This window comes from Zingiber officinale, chromosome 3A, assembly GCF_018446385.1.
Source record: "Zingiber officinale cultivar Zhangliang chromosome 3A, Zo_v1.1, whole genome shotgun sequence".
NCBI lineage: Eukaryota > Viridiplantae > Streptophyta > Magnoliopsida > Zingiberales > Zingiberaceae > Zingiber > Zingiber officinale.
The window spans coordinates 61,557,707-61,570,493 of record NC_055990.1 but is presented as its reverse complement, the minus strand read 5'-3'; positions in this window follow the sequence as shown (position 1 = coordinate 61,570,493).

The following is a 12,787-nucleotide window of genomic DNA, read 5'->3' as shown; positions in this document are numbered from 1 at the left end:
CCAATTGTCTACACCTGGTACACCCCAACAGAATGGTGTGGCAGAACGAAGGAATAGGACTCTTATGGAAATGGTTGGATCGATGATGAGTTATTCAGAATTACCAAATTCGTTTTGGGGATATGTTCTGGAAACAGCAATGTACATTCTGAATATGGTACCATCTAAAACAGTTCATTCTACTCCCATGGAATTATGGAATGGTCATAAGCCTAGTCTAAATCATATCCGGATATGGGGTAGTCCGGCACATGTGCTGAAGGAAGATATTGACAAGTTGGAATCACGTACAGAAGTTTGTCTGTTTGTGGGATATCCTAAAGGAATGAAAGGTGGTTTGTTTTATAATCCTAAAAATCAGAAGATCATTGTTAGAACCAATGCTCGATTTTTAGAAGAAGATTATATAATAAACCATAAACCCTTGAGTGAAATAGTTCTATAAGAAATAAGAGAGGGCACGTCTACTTTAATACCAATAGTACAAGATGAAGTACCACAAGAAACTGCAACACGTGTCACACATGATACACAACCAGAGACAGTGCCTCGTCGTAATGGGAGGGTTGTAAGGCAACCTGAGAGAGTCATGTTTTTGGGAGAGTCTTCAGATTTGATCCCAGGTAAACATGAACCTGATCCCCGGACATATGACGAAGCACTCCAAGATATAGATGTAGTATCTTGGCAAAAGGCAATGAATTCTGAAATAGAGTCTATGTACTCTAATAAGGTCTGGAAGCTTGTAGAACCACTTGATGGTATAAAAGCCGTTGGATGCAAGTGGATCTACAAAAGGAAAAGAGGGACAGACGGGAAGGTAGAAACCTTCAAAGCAAGGCTTGTTGCGAAAGGGTATACTCAGAAAGAGGGAATCGATTATGAGGAGACTTTTTCGCCGGTAGCCATGCTTAAGTCTAACCGGATACTTTTATCCATTGTCGCTCATATGGATTATGAGATTTGGCAAATGGATGTCAAGATAGCTTTTCTTAATGGAAGTCATGAAGAAAACATCCATATGAAGCAACCAGAAGGGTTCATTGAAAAGGGCAAAGAGCATCTAGTGTGCAAGCTCAATCGGTCCATTTATGGATTGAAGTAAGCTTCAAGATCTTAGAACATCCGATTTAATGAAGTAATCCAGTCTTATGGATTTATTCAATGTCCGGATGAGTCTTGTGTATACAAGAAGTGTAACGAAAATGTGGTAGTATTTCTTGTACTATACGTAGATGATATTTTGTTAATTGGCAACAATGTCAAGGTATTATCAGACGTAAGGGTATGATTGTCCAAACAATTTGATATGAATGACTTAGGAGAATATGCACACATTCTTGGGATCAAAGTTATAAGAGATCGCAAGAAAAGAATGTTATGTCTATCTCAAGCTTCATATATAGATACAATCCTTGCTCGTTTTAGCATGCAGAACTCCAAGAAAGGCTTCTTACCTTTTAGGCATGGAGTAGCCTTATCTAAAGAGATGTCTCCAAAGACATCAAAGGAGATGGAGGATATGAAGGTAGTTCCTTATGCTTCGGCTGTAGGAAGCCTTATGTATGCAATGCTGTGTACGAGACCTGATATCTGTTTTATCATGGGCATGGTTACAAGATATCAGAGTAACCCTAGACAAGGGCATTGGACTGCTGTAAAGCATATATTGAAGTACCTGGGAAGAACTAGAGATTATATGCTAGTCTACCAAGCAGACGATTTGCTCCCTGTGGATTACACGGATTCAGACTTCCAATCAGATAGGGACAATAGTAAGTCTACGTCAGGCTATGTGTTTACTCAAGGAGGTGGAGCCATTGCATAGAGGAGTGCTAAGCAGAAATGCGTCTCGGACTCAACCATGGAAGCTGAGTATGTGGCAGCCTCTAAGGCAGCCAAAGAAGTTGTGTGGCTTAGGAATTTTCTAATGGACCTAGATGTGATTCTTGGTTTGCCCAAGATCATCACAATTCATTGTGATAATAGCGGTGCAGTTGTAAACTCGAAGGAACCACAAGCCCATAAAGCAAGTAAACATATAGAGCGCAAGTACCACCTGATACGAGACATCGTCAAGCGAGGAGAAGTTGTCGTCACTAAGATTACATCAGCAGATAACCTGGTAGATCCTTTCACTAAGGCCCTTCCGGCGAAAACTTTTGATCGACATGTGGAGGGGATGGGAATCAGATGTATGGCAATAGATATGGCAGCTTAGTTTTTTAGTATAAGTGGAGATTATTGGAGTGTATACTAAAAGCCTAGCTTTTATAAACATTTATTTTTGAAATAAAAGAATCACATTGGTCAATATCTATATTTATTTGTTAAATGTAATTGTTCAATTAATTTATATAGTAGATAACATGGAGTGTGGTGTCACACTCAGAAGATCATATTGTCGGTTCTTTATAAATTATAAATAGTTGCTCACGACTAAGATGGAAAGGAACAAACCATCGGAATAGTGGTAGGGTAATTAAGTATTAGTTTATCTTGATTAATAAATTACACTGATACACTCTAAGTGTATTGAGTAGGACCATTTAGGTAAGTTCTTTTTGTACTGACTTAATAAAAGAACTAGACCTTAGTTATTATGGAAGTGTGTGCTCTTAATCTTAATATAATGACAAGCACATATGTTTAATATTTATTTCTTTAACTTATCAAAGGGTGAGGTTTAGCATGATAAATCAATATGCCCGATAAGTTGGGAAATGATATTACTTATAGTGTATGTTGTTGATTATAGAAGGAATCTATGTCCTAGTTATCTAGATTGAGAATGTCCCCAAGAGGAGCTCATAAGGATTGTCATGTTAAATCCTGCAGGTGGACTTAGTCCGACATGACAATGAAGTTGAGTGGTACTACTCTTGGAGCTAGATATTAATTAAGTGAGTTGTCAGTAACTTACTTAATTAGTGGACATTTGTTATCTTAAACACAGGGAGACTAACACACTCATGATAAAATTTTATAAGAGTTTTTCTTCTTGTAAAATTTTATAAAAAATAAAATTCCTTTCCTCTTATGGGGGTCGGCCACCCTTGCTTGGTGCTCAAGCAAGGTAGTCAGCCATGTTTAAAAAAATAAAATCATCAAATTTATTTTTTGGTGATTGATTCAATCAAGAGGAAAGAAAAGGAAAATTAAAAGGGAAAAGAAAAAGCTAGAGGAAGATTTTAATTTTTGTAAAAACTCTTCCCTTATTTGCCTTGGGCAAGTATTATAAAAGAAGGGGTGAGGAGGCTTCATGAGACACAACAATTCTTATTCTCTTGTTGGAGTCTCTCTAGGTGGCCGGATTTTAGAGGAAGAGGAAGATAGCTTTTGGGTGATGTTCATCTTGAAGGATCGTCGCTTACACGACGTCCAAGGCGAGGCGAGGAATACGGAAGAAGATCTCGAGGTCATTAGTTTACAAAGAGAAGGTATAATTAGCAATTGTTTTCCACATCATGCTTGTTATTTCTTTTTGTAAGAATTCCAAACACAAGAGGTATTAGATCTAGTTTTTCGAATTAGCTTTTCGAGTTTGTGTTTTCTTCTTTTTCGAATTTGTGATTCGATTGTTCTTTTTGGTTAACCTAGAGTTATTTAAGGAAATTAAATATTAGCTTTCCTTAAAATGCTTTGTTTAGGCGGTGGTGGTTTCTCCCATATCCAAGAAGGCCATGTGTCTCGCCATGCAGGCCTGGAAGCCAATTTTAGAAATTAATATTTAATAGAATTAATAACATAGGTGGATTTGAATCAATAGTGTTAAGTTCCGCTTGCGATTCAAATCTAAACCATTAAGAACAGATAAGTTAAATTTAGAATCAATGATGTTAAGTTCCATCTGTGATTCCTAATTTAACTTCTAAAGAACACAATAGGTTATTTAAGGAAAGATTCGACACTTGTACAAAAAAAAATTTTGTACAGTGGAACCGGTACATTTTCCTAGGACTAACCAACACCGGGTCCATTGGAATTCCTGTGTTGTCAACAGGAGCTTTGTAACCTTTGGTGATACTGAACCATTGGTTGAAGTCGGTCTTCAAGTATACCTCCATCCTCTTCTTCTAGTATGGGAAGTCTCCGTCTGCTTCTTCCAGTATGAGAAGTCGTCACCGTTGAATAGGGGAGGACGAACGGTGCTATACCCTTCAAGTTGTGCCATTTCACAGCTATAGAAAAAAACTAAAACGAGGTATCAAGACTTGGTCTTAGATTAGTAGTGTTTTAGATATATTTAAAAATGTAGAAAGATTTGAGAGGTGTTGCACCAATCTCAAATTAAAATCGAACAAAAAAATTATCTGAATGGGTAAAGTTTTACCAATTCAAATAGAATACGAAAAACGAAGAAATATGAAAATGATTACCCCGGCTTGATTAGCGGTTGCACCAAATTAGAGCAGAACCTCCTCTGATACCACTTGTTAGATTGTCACATGTGAGAGGGGGTGAATCACGTGGTTTTCAAAACTTTTCTTTTCGGTTTTAAGAACTCAGAGTAAAGTACGCAGTGAAAAATTAAAATGAAAAAAGCCAACACCAGAAGACACAAGCGGTTTACTTGGTTTGGAGCCTTCGATGATTCCTACTCCAAGACCCAAGTCTCATGAACCTATCGATGGGTAATCCACTAAGGGCCTCTTCCAGTACCTCCGGAAGAGAAAATCGAGTACAAAGAAAGATAAAACAAGTGCAACACACTATACTTGTCCTTTTGTAGTAATCAAGTATACAAGTAAAAAGTTACCGACACTTTAGAGATAGAAGTAGGGTCACTCGTATGTTGGTGTCAGACTGCTAGTCACGATCGAAAGTTCTCGGAATAGTTATCGGGCGTAGCAACTTCTTAGCAGAGTCGTAGCAGAAGCCTGGAGCAATCAGAAGTTCAATCGGATGTGTAGTAGCTCGTATAGATGTTGTGTTTTAATGTCTTCTCGAGACAACCTTATAAAAGGCATGGAAGGCGCCTCCAACGAGGCAAGTTCGATCCTGAACAGCGTGACACTTATCCAGACTTCGGCCAAAATTTATCCTGTGGAAGGTGCCTTCCATAGCCATGGAAGGTGTCTTTTATGAACAGTACGAAGGCGCCTTCTATCAAGCTTGAAGGCACCTTCAGATACTATTCATCCGAAGGCAAATGTGCTCCTTTGTCCTGTAAAACAACATTAGTCCAATAAATAAAATAATAACCTTCAAGACAAATGTTAGTACAATAATAATGAGTAGTATTAATTAGTTCCTGTCCTCCCAAGACCAGGAACTAGTCAAGGTCTCAACTTAGGTATCCCAAATGGACCTAAACTAGACTGACGCCTACTGTTCCTTCAACCGGGACGCGTCCTCACTTGGTCACTCTCCTCCAATGACTTACCTTAACTTACCAGTTTGCCAAACATCTGGTCAGCCCGTCGATCTGTCTAGACTTTATACCAATAATCCGATCAGCCCGTCGACCTATCTGGACTTCTTGCTAGATATCTGGTCAGCTCGTCGACCTATCTGGACTTCGTACCAGCTATCTGGTCAGCCTATCGACCTAACTGGATTTCGTACCAACTATCCGGTCGGCCCATTAACTTAGTTGGATTTCTTACATACTTAATCAAGTGATTAGATCACAACAAAACCTAACTTAACTTACTTGTCATTCATTAAAACCTTAGTTTGACCGTTAGTGCAAAACTGCACCAACAACCTTAAGTTATTTTCATAGCATACCCCTATTTTTAATGTAATCAAAGGAAGAGAATTAGAGGTTAAGTCTAGGGGAGGCTACACTTTGATTTTTGCACATTTTTTTAATTGTAAATCATATACTTGTTATTTTTACTATTATTTATTTTCTATTTACCCTAATTTAACTTGGTTTGCTCACATCAAAAAGGGGGGATTGTATGTAACCCGTGATAGTTTTGATGTGATTAGCCAAGTCAGGTTAGGTCCTGTTATGGTTTGATGCCTTGTATCTAAATGTGCAGGAACTTAAGGGCATAGGAAGTCGAGAAAAAGACATAGTTAGCAAGAAGAATGACATGGGAGAGAGTCAATGGGCTCGGTACATCTGATGGACGAGGCACTGTGGAAGAATACGCTGGTGGACGAGAAGGAAATGCATGACAGTTCTGAGAGATGAGAAGCCGGAGTGGAAGGTTGCTCGAGAAAATTGGAAAATGGGTTCAGGAGAGCCCTATTCCGAATGACCGAAATCACCCAAGCGAGCAGAGCTAGAGTGGAAGACTCGAACAAAAAGTCAACATAGAGTTGACTCTGGTCCAAGTGATCGATGCTATTCTGGGCGCCCGAAATAGGTTCAGGCGCTTGGACCCCTGGGGCCAGCCAGGGCACACCATGCTCGCACCTTGGTCGAGGGCTGGTTCATCCCGGCCCGAGGCCCCGGGCTCAGTCTAAGCACCTGGACTACAAAACTTGTCACTTGTCGAGCTATAGTGATCCATTGCGATGCGGATAAACTTTTATCCACGCCCAGGCGCTCGGAGCCCTACTAGGTGCCCGGATCAAGTCTATAAAAATAACCCTGATTTTAGTAGTTAAAAATAACACTTGTAAATGAGTTCTTTGTCTGTTTTACTACTATCTGAGCTGTCAACGTTGTAAGAGGCTACTCCAACCAAAGGAGATCGTCATAGTGAACTTTACTTGCCTTGGATTAACAATTCTCTTATTATAAACCAAGTAAATTTCTATGCCTCAGTCTTTTAATTAATTTGCTTCTTTTTTTTTGTACAAGTGGTTGTGTTAATTAAGCTATAAGATGGAGAAGGGTTTGTATTTTCATTTTTAGGCAATTCACCCCCTCTTTCCAACCGCAAGGGACCTACACAGGGGTCGTGGTATAGAGGGGTGAGTGGGAGTGACCATCCGTCCATACGCTTTTATTATTATGTTTTCTTATGTTGTTATTTTTATTGTCTCGATATGACTATAATATGCTTATATATGATGAGTTATATCAATGCTAATGTGCTGGGCGTTGGTTTAGGAGTCGCTATATACTCCACCATGTTACCCTTGTTATTGTTAGCGTTGGGAGTTCCGTTCTGTGTAAATCCCCTGTACAAAAATTTGTACGAGCACAGAACCTTTCCTAGCAACCCACATGCTCGATCAAACATGTGTTTGATCAATCAAGCAAGTTCTTGATTGATTAAAGCACACCTTGATCGAAGCACAAAATCGTTGGCCTCTTGTGTTGGTGTTCAGGATCCATACGAAAAAAAAACAAACTAATTACGCTGCGGAATAAGAATTAGTTGTACCTTTCCTCATATGCTAAGACCTCTTAATCTTCTGCTATATTCCACTCCTCCTCTTGGACGTTGTGTGGGCGACGATCTACCAAGACAAAACCACCCGACTCCTTGTTTCCAATCTTTCGACCACCAAGAGATGCTAGAATAGGATGCCTCCTTCTCTTCTTCTTCTCCTCCAAGCAACCGGCCACAAAGTAAACTCTTCTCCAAAGGGGTGTCGACCCTAATGAAGAGGAAGGGAAAGATGTCGTCGGCCCTAGGGAAAGAAGCAAGGGGAAAATAAGAGAGGAGGGGCGCCAGCCACAAGAGAATATAAGAAGATTCTTAGGTTAGGTTTTTGGGCACCACCCTCTCTTCTTTTATAATCTTTGTTGGCAGCTAAAAAGAAAAGATTTTAACAAAAAAAACTATTTTAAATAAAATTTTCCTTTTATTCCTATTGTGGATGGTTACAAAAAGGAAAGATTTTAACAAAATTAAAATCTCTCTTTTAAACCATTGTAAATAGCTACAAAAGGAAAAAATTTTAACAAAATTTTGTTTTAAATAAAATCTCTCTTTTATTCCTATTATGGTCGGCCCCTTGCTTGGGCACCAAGCAAGGCTAGCCCGACCCTTATCTTGGGCACCAAACAAGGCTTGACCGACCCTATGCTTGGGCAACAAGCAAGGCTTGGTCGGCCCCTTTCTTGGGTAAGAAGCAGGGCTTGGGTGGATGTGAGGCTTTATATATATAGAGGCTACAACAGGGACCGAGAGGAGGAATTGGTTTTGGCCTCCTGATGGACTTGAGCTTCCTGTGTTCGACCCGAACACTCAACTCAAGTTCATCAATAATAACACATACTACTAAAGGGCCATTATTGAACTACCGCACCAATCCCATATTACAATATGGGCTCCTACTTATCATGAGTGCGCTAATCTCCCTGTGTTTAAGATATTGTATGTTCGTTAATTAAATAAGTTACTAACAACTCATTTAATTAACATCTGACTCCAAAAGTAGTATCACTCAACTTTATTATCATGTCGAACTAAGTCCACCTGCAGAGTTTACATGATAATCCTTATGAGCTCCTCAAGGGGGCATCATCAACCTAAATAAATAAGACACAGTTTCTCTTTATAATCAACAACACACCATATAAATGGTACTATCTCCCAACTTATCGGGCCTATTGATTTAACGAATAAATCTCACTCATTGATAAGTTAAAGAAATAAATACTAAGTATATGTGTTTGTTATTATATCGGGATTAAGAGTACACACATCCATAATAATAGAGGTTCTATTCTTTTATATAGTTAGTATAAATCGAACAACCTCAAATGGTCATGCTCAATACACACATAGTGTACTAGTGTAATTATATAGTCAAGATAAACTAATATCAAATTACACTACAACCGTTCTAATGGTTTGTCCCTATCCATCTTGGTTGTGAGCTACTATTTATAATTTATAAGGAACCGATAACATGATCTTCTGTGTGGCACCACACACCATGTTATCTATAATATAAATTAAATGGACAATTGCATTGACATATATACAAATATAAAATGCAGACATTTGACCAAAGTGATTCTCATTTCAAAATATCTCAACAACAAATGTTCATACAAAAGCTAGGCTTATAGTATACATCCCAAAAATCTCCCACTTATACTAAAAGACTATGCTACCATATATGATGTCATACATCTGATTCGCATCCTCTCAACATGCCCATCAAAAGCTCTCGCCGGAAGGGCCTTAGTGAAAGGATCTGCCAAGTTATCTGCTGATGCAATCTTGGCGACAATAACTTCTCCTCACTTTACGATGTCTCGTATCATGTGGTACTTGCGCTCAATGTATTTACTTGCCTTATGGGCTCGTAGTTCCTTCGAGTTTTCTACTGCACCACTATTATCACAATAAATTGTGATAATTTTGGGTAAATCAGGAATCACATCTAAGTCCATCAAGAAGTTTTTGAGTCATACAGCTTCTTTGGTTGCCTCAGAAGCTGTCACATACTCAGCTTCCATGGTGGAGTCCAAAACGCATTTGTGCTTAACACTCCTCCATGTTATGGCTCCACCTCCCAAAGTAAACACATACCCTGAGGTTGACTTACTATTGTCCCTATCAGATTGGAAGTCAAAATCCATGTAACCCACAGGGAGTAAATCATCTGCATGGTAAACCAGCATATAATTACTAGTCCTTCTCAAGTACTTTAATATATGCTTTACGGTAGTCCAATATCCCTGTCCTGGGTTACTTTGATATCTGCTAACCATGCCCACGGCAAAACAAATATCCGATCTCATACATAGCATCGCATACATTAGACTTTCTATAGCCGAAGCATAAGGAATTGCCTTTATCTCCTCTATCCCCTTTGTGTTTTAGGACACATCTCTTTAGATAAAGGTACTCCATGCCAAAAAGGTAGAAAACCTTTCTTGGAGTTTTGCATGCTAAAACGAGCTAGGATAGTATCGATGTATGAAGCTTGGGATAAATAGAATATCCTTTTCTTGCGATCCCTTATTACTTTGATCCCAAGAATATGTCCACATTCTTTCAAGTCCTTCATATCAAACTGCTTGGACAACTATACCCTTATGTCTGACAACACTTTGACATTGTTGCCAATAAGCAAAATGTCATCTACGTATAGTACAAGAAATACCACCACGTTTCTGTCACTTTTCTTGTATACACAAGACTCATCTGGACACTGAATGAATCCATAAGACTGGATCACTTCATCAAACCGGATGTTCCAAGATCTCGAAGCTTGTTTCAGTCCATAAATGGACCGATTGAGCTTGCATACAAGATGATCCTTGCTCTTCGTAATGAATTCCTCTGGTTGCTTCATATAGATGTTTTTTTCAAGACTTTCGTTAAGGAAAGTTGTCTTGACATCCATTTGCCAAACCTCATAATCTATATGAGCAGCAATAGATAAAAGAATCTGGATAGACTTGAGCATGGCTACCAGCTAAAAAGTTTCCTCATAATTGATTCGATCTTTCTGAGTATACCCCTTCGCAGCAAGCCTCGCTTTAAAGGTTTTCACCTTCCCATCTGTCCCTCTTTTCCTTTTTAGACCCATTTACATCCAATGGATTTTACACCATTTGGTGGTTCTACAAGCTCCCAGACTTGATTAGAATACATAGATTCTATATCAGAGTTCATTGCACTTTGCCAAGATGCTGCATCTTTATCTTCGAGTGCTTCATCATATGTCCAGGGATCAGGTTCATGTTCACCAGGGATCAAGTCCGAAGACTCTCCCAAAAACATGAATCTATCAGGTTGTCGAACAACCCTCCCACTACGACGATGCACTACCTGTAATTGTGCATCATTTGTGACACGTGTTGCAATTTCTTGTGGTATCTCATCTTGTACCGTTAGTACTAAATTAAACGTGTCCTCTCTTATTTCCTCGAGAATAATTTTACTCATGGGCTTGTGGTTCATTACATAATCTTCTTCTAAATCTTCTTCTAAAAATCAGACATTGGTGCTGACAATGACCTTCTAATCTTTGAGACTATAAAACAAACCACCTTTCGTTCCTTTAGGATAACCCAAAAACAAGCGAACTTCTGTACGTGATTCCAACTTATCAACATCTCCCTTCAGCGCATGTGATGGACTACCCCAAATCTGAATGTGTCTTAGACTAGGCTTACGCCCATTCCACAATTCTGTGGGAGTAGAGGGTACTGACTTAGAAGGTACCAAGTTCAGAATGTACGTCGTCATTTCTATAGCATATCCCCAAAATGAATTTGGTAATTCTGAATAACTCATCATTGATCTAACCATTTCCATAAGAGTCATATTTCTTCGTTCCACTACACCATTCTGTTGGGGTGTACCTGTAAAATACCAGAAATAGGCGAATATTAATAAGGGAATTTTCTGAAATTTTTGGAAATTTTCCGGGAATTTTTCGGAGCTCGTACGGACGAGTTAACGGGAATAAAAACGGGGCCGGGAAAAGCCTGTTTTGGCTACCCCAATTAAATGAGGAAAAAATTGAATTTTTCTTAATTCTTTTACTTTATTTATTTTCTTTTTTTTTTGCATTTTCACCGTTTCCTCAGTTTCTTCTCCCCGACGCCGGCCGCGCCGTCTCCTTGCCCTAACCGCCGGCGGCGATTTCTCCTCGCCGAAGCTTTAAAACCCTCGGCCCAAGCTCGCTTTCTTCTTCTTCTCCTCTGCCTGAGCCGAATCCTCCTTCCCTCATCTCTCGCGACGCCGGTTTTCTCGACACCGACGCCTCTACCCTAGCGTCGCACCGCATCGCCGACGCCACTGCCGACACCGATTTCCCAGCGCCGACCGCCGTCGCCTGTGACTTAACATCGCCGGGTGTTACTCCTCAGCCCTCGCGTCGGCCTTCCCTCTCCTTTCCGAGGCAGCGCCGGCCACGGGAAACCTAGCGCCGGCTATCTTCTTCTTCCTCTTCTTTGTGGAGCCGAGCCTCTTCCCTGTGCCTTAGCCGCCAGCCACCGAGCGCCTTCGATTACTGCCGCCGAGCCCTAGTCTCACTTTTTTGTGCCTTAGACTCATCATCGGGCCGATTTTTGTTTGCTCGTCTACCTGTTGCTGGCAGAGGGAACGAGGGGCTCTACCTCAGGGTCGACAACAGGTTTGTGGCAGCAAAGTCTTCCGGCTAGCATTGTCCAGCATCTGTATCTCCTGGCCGTGTGTTCACAGGGACAATATTGCACTAGGGTAAGGGCTGGAAATTTATTTCTGATTTAGTTTACTGTGAATTAATGCTGTATGGTATGGGATAATTGATTCAGCAGAGGCGGTAAGGGGAATAGGGAGGACTTGCTGAGGTTTTCTTGGTTACGGCAGAAATTTCAACTAGTAGCACTCTTGTTCCAGCAACCAACAGGGTTGTGACTTTAAGGTATGTTGTAGGAATTTTAGCTACGTGTGGTAGTTATATAATGGATCATGTGTTGATGGGTTATGTGAATCTGGAGTTCGTTAATGTTAATAAGAGGTGCTAATTTAGGTGAAATCATTGAATTAAGATGAATTGGGAGTTTAGTGGATTAACTGTGTGTAGTTGTAGATCAAGGATTAAATTGAATATTGTGGTTGGTTGTTTATTTATGGTTGAGTTGTCTGGTGGTAAGTTGAAGACTGAATTGCCACTAGAATTGATTTAAGTATAGACTTAGAGTTAAATGGAATTGATACTCTAGCTTCCTAATCGGATTAGGATTTAGTTTAGCTAATTTTGTTTATAATGAAAATTAGCTAAATCTGAATATCTATTGGATACAGGATTTTGACGCGAGACGAGTATCTCGGAGTCAGATTGGACCTTTCTATTTTCGGAGGCGGGTACTTTTGACTTTTTGTCTTTGATATGCCTAGTAATGAAATTAACATATTGCATCAATTGTGTTTCTTATCTGTTTCGATTAATCACTACCCAAATCTTGGTACGTGCTTGATTG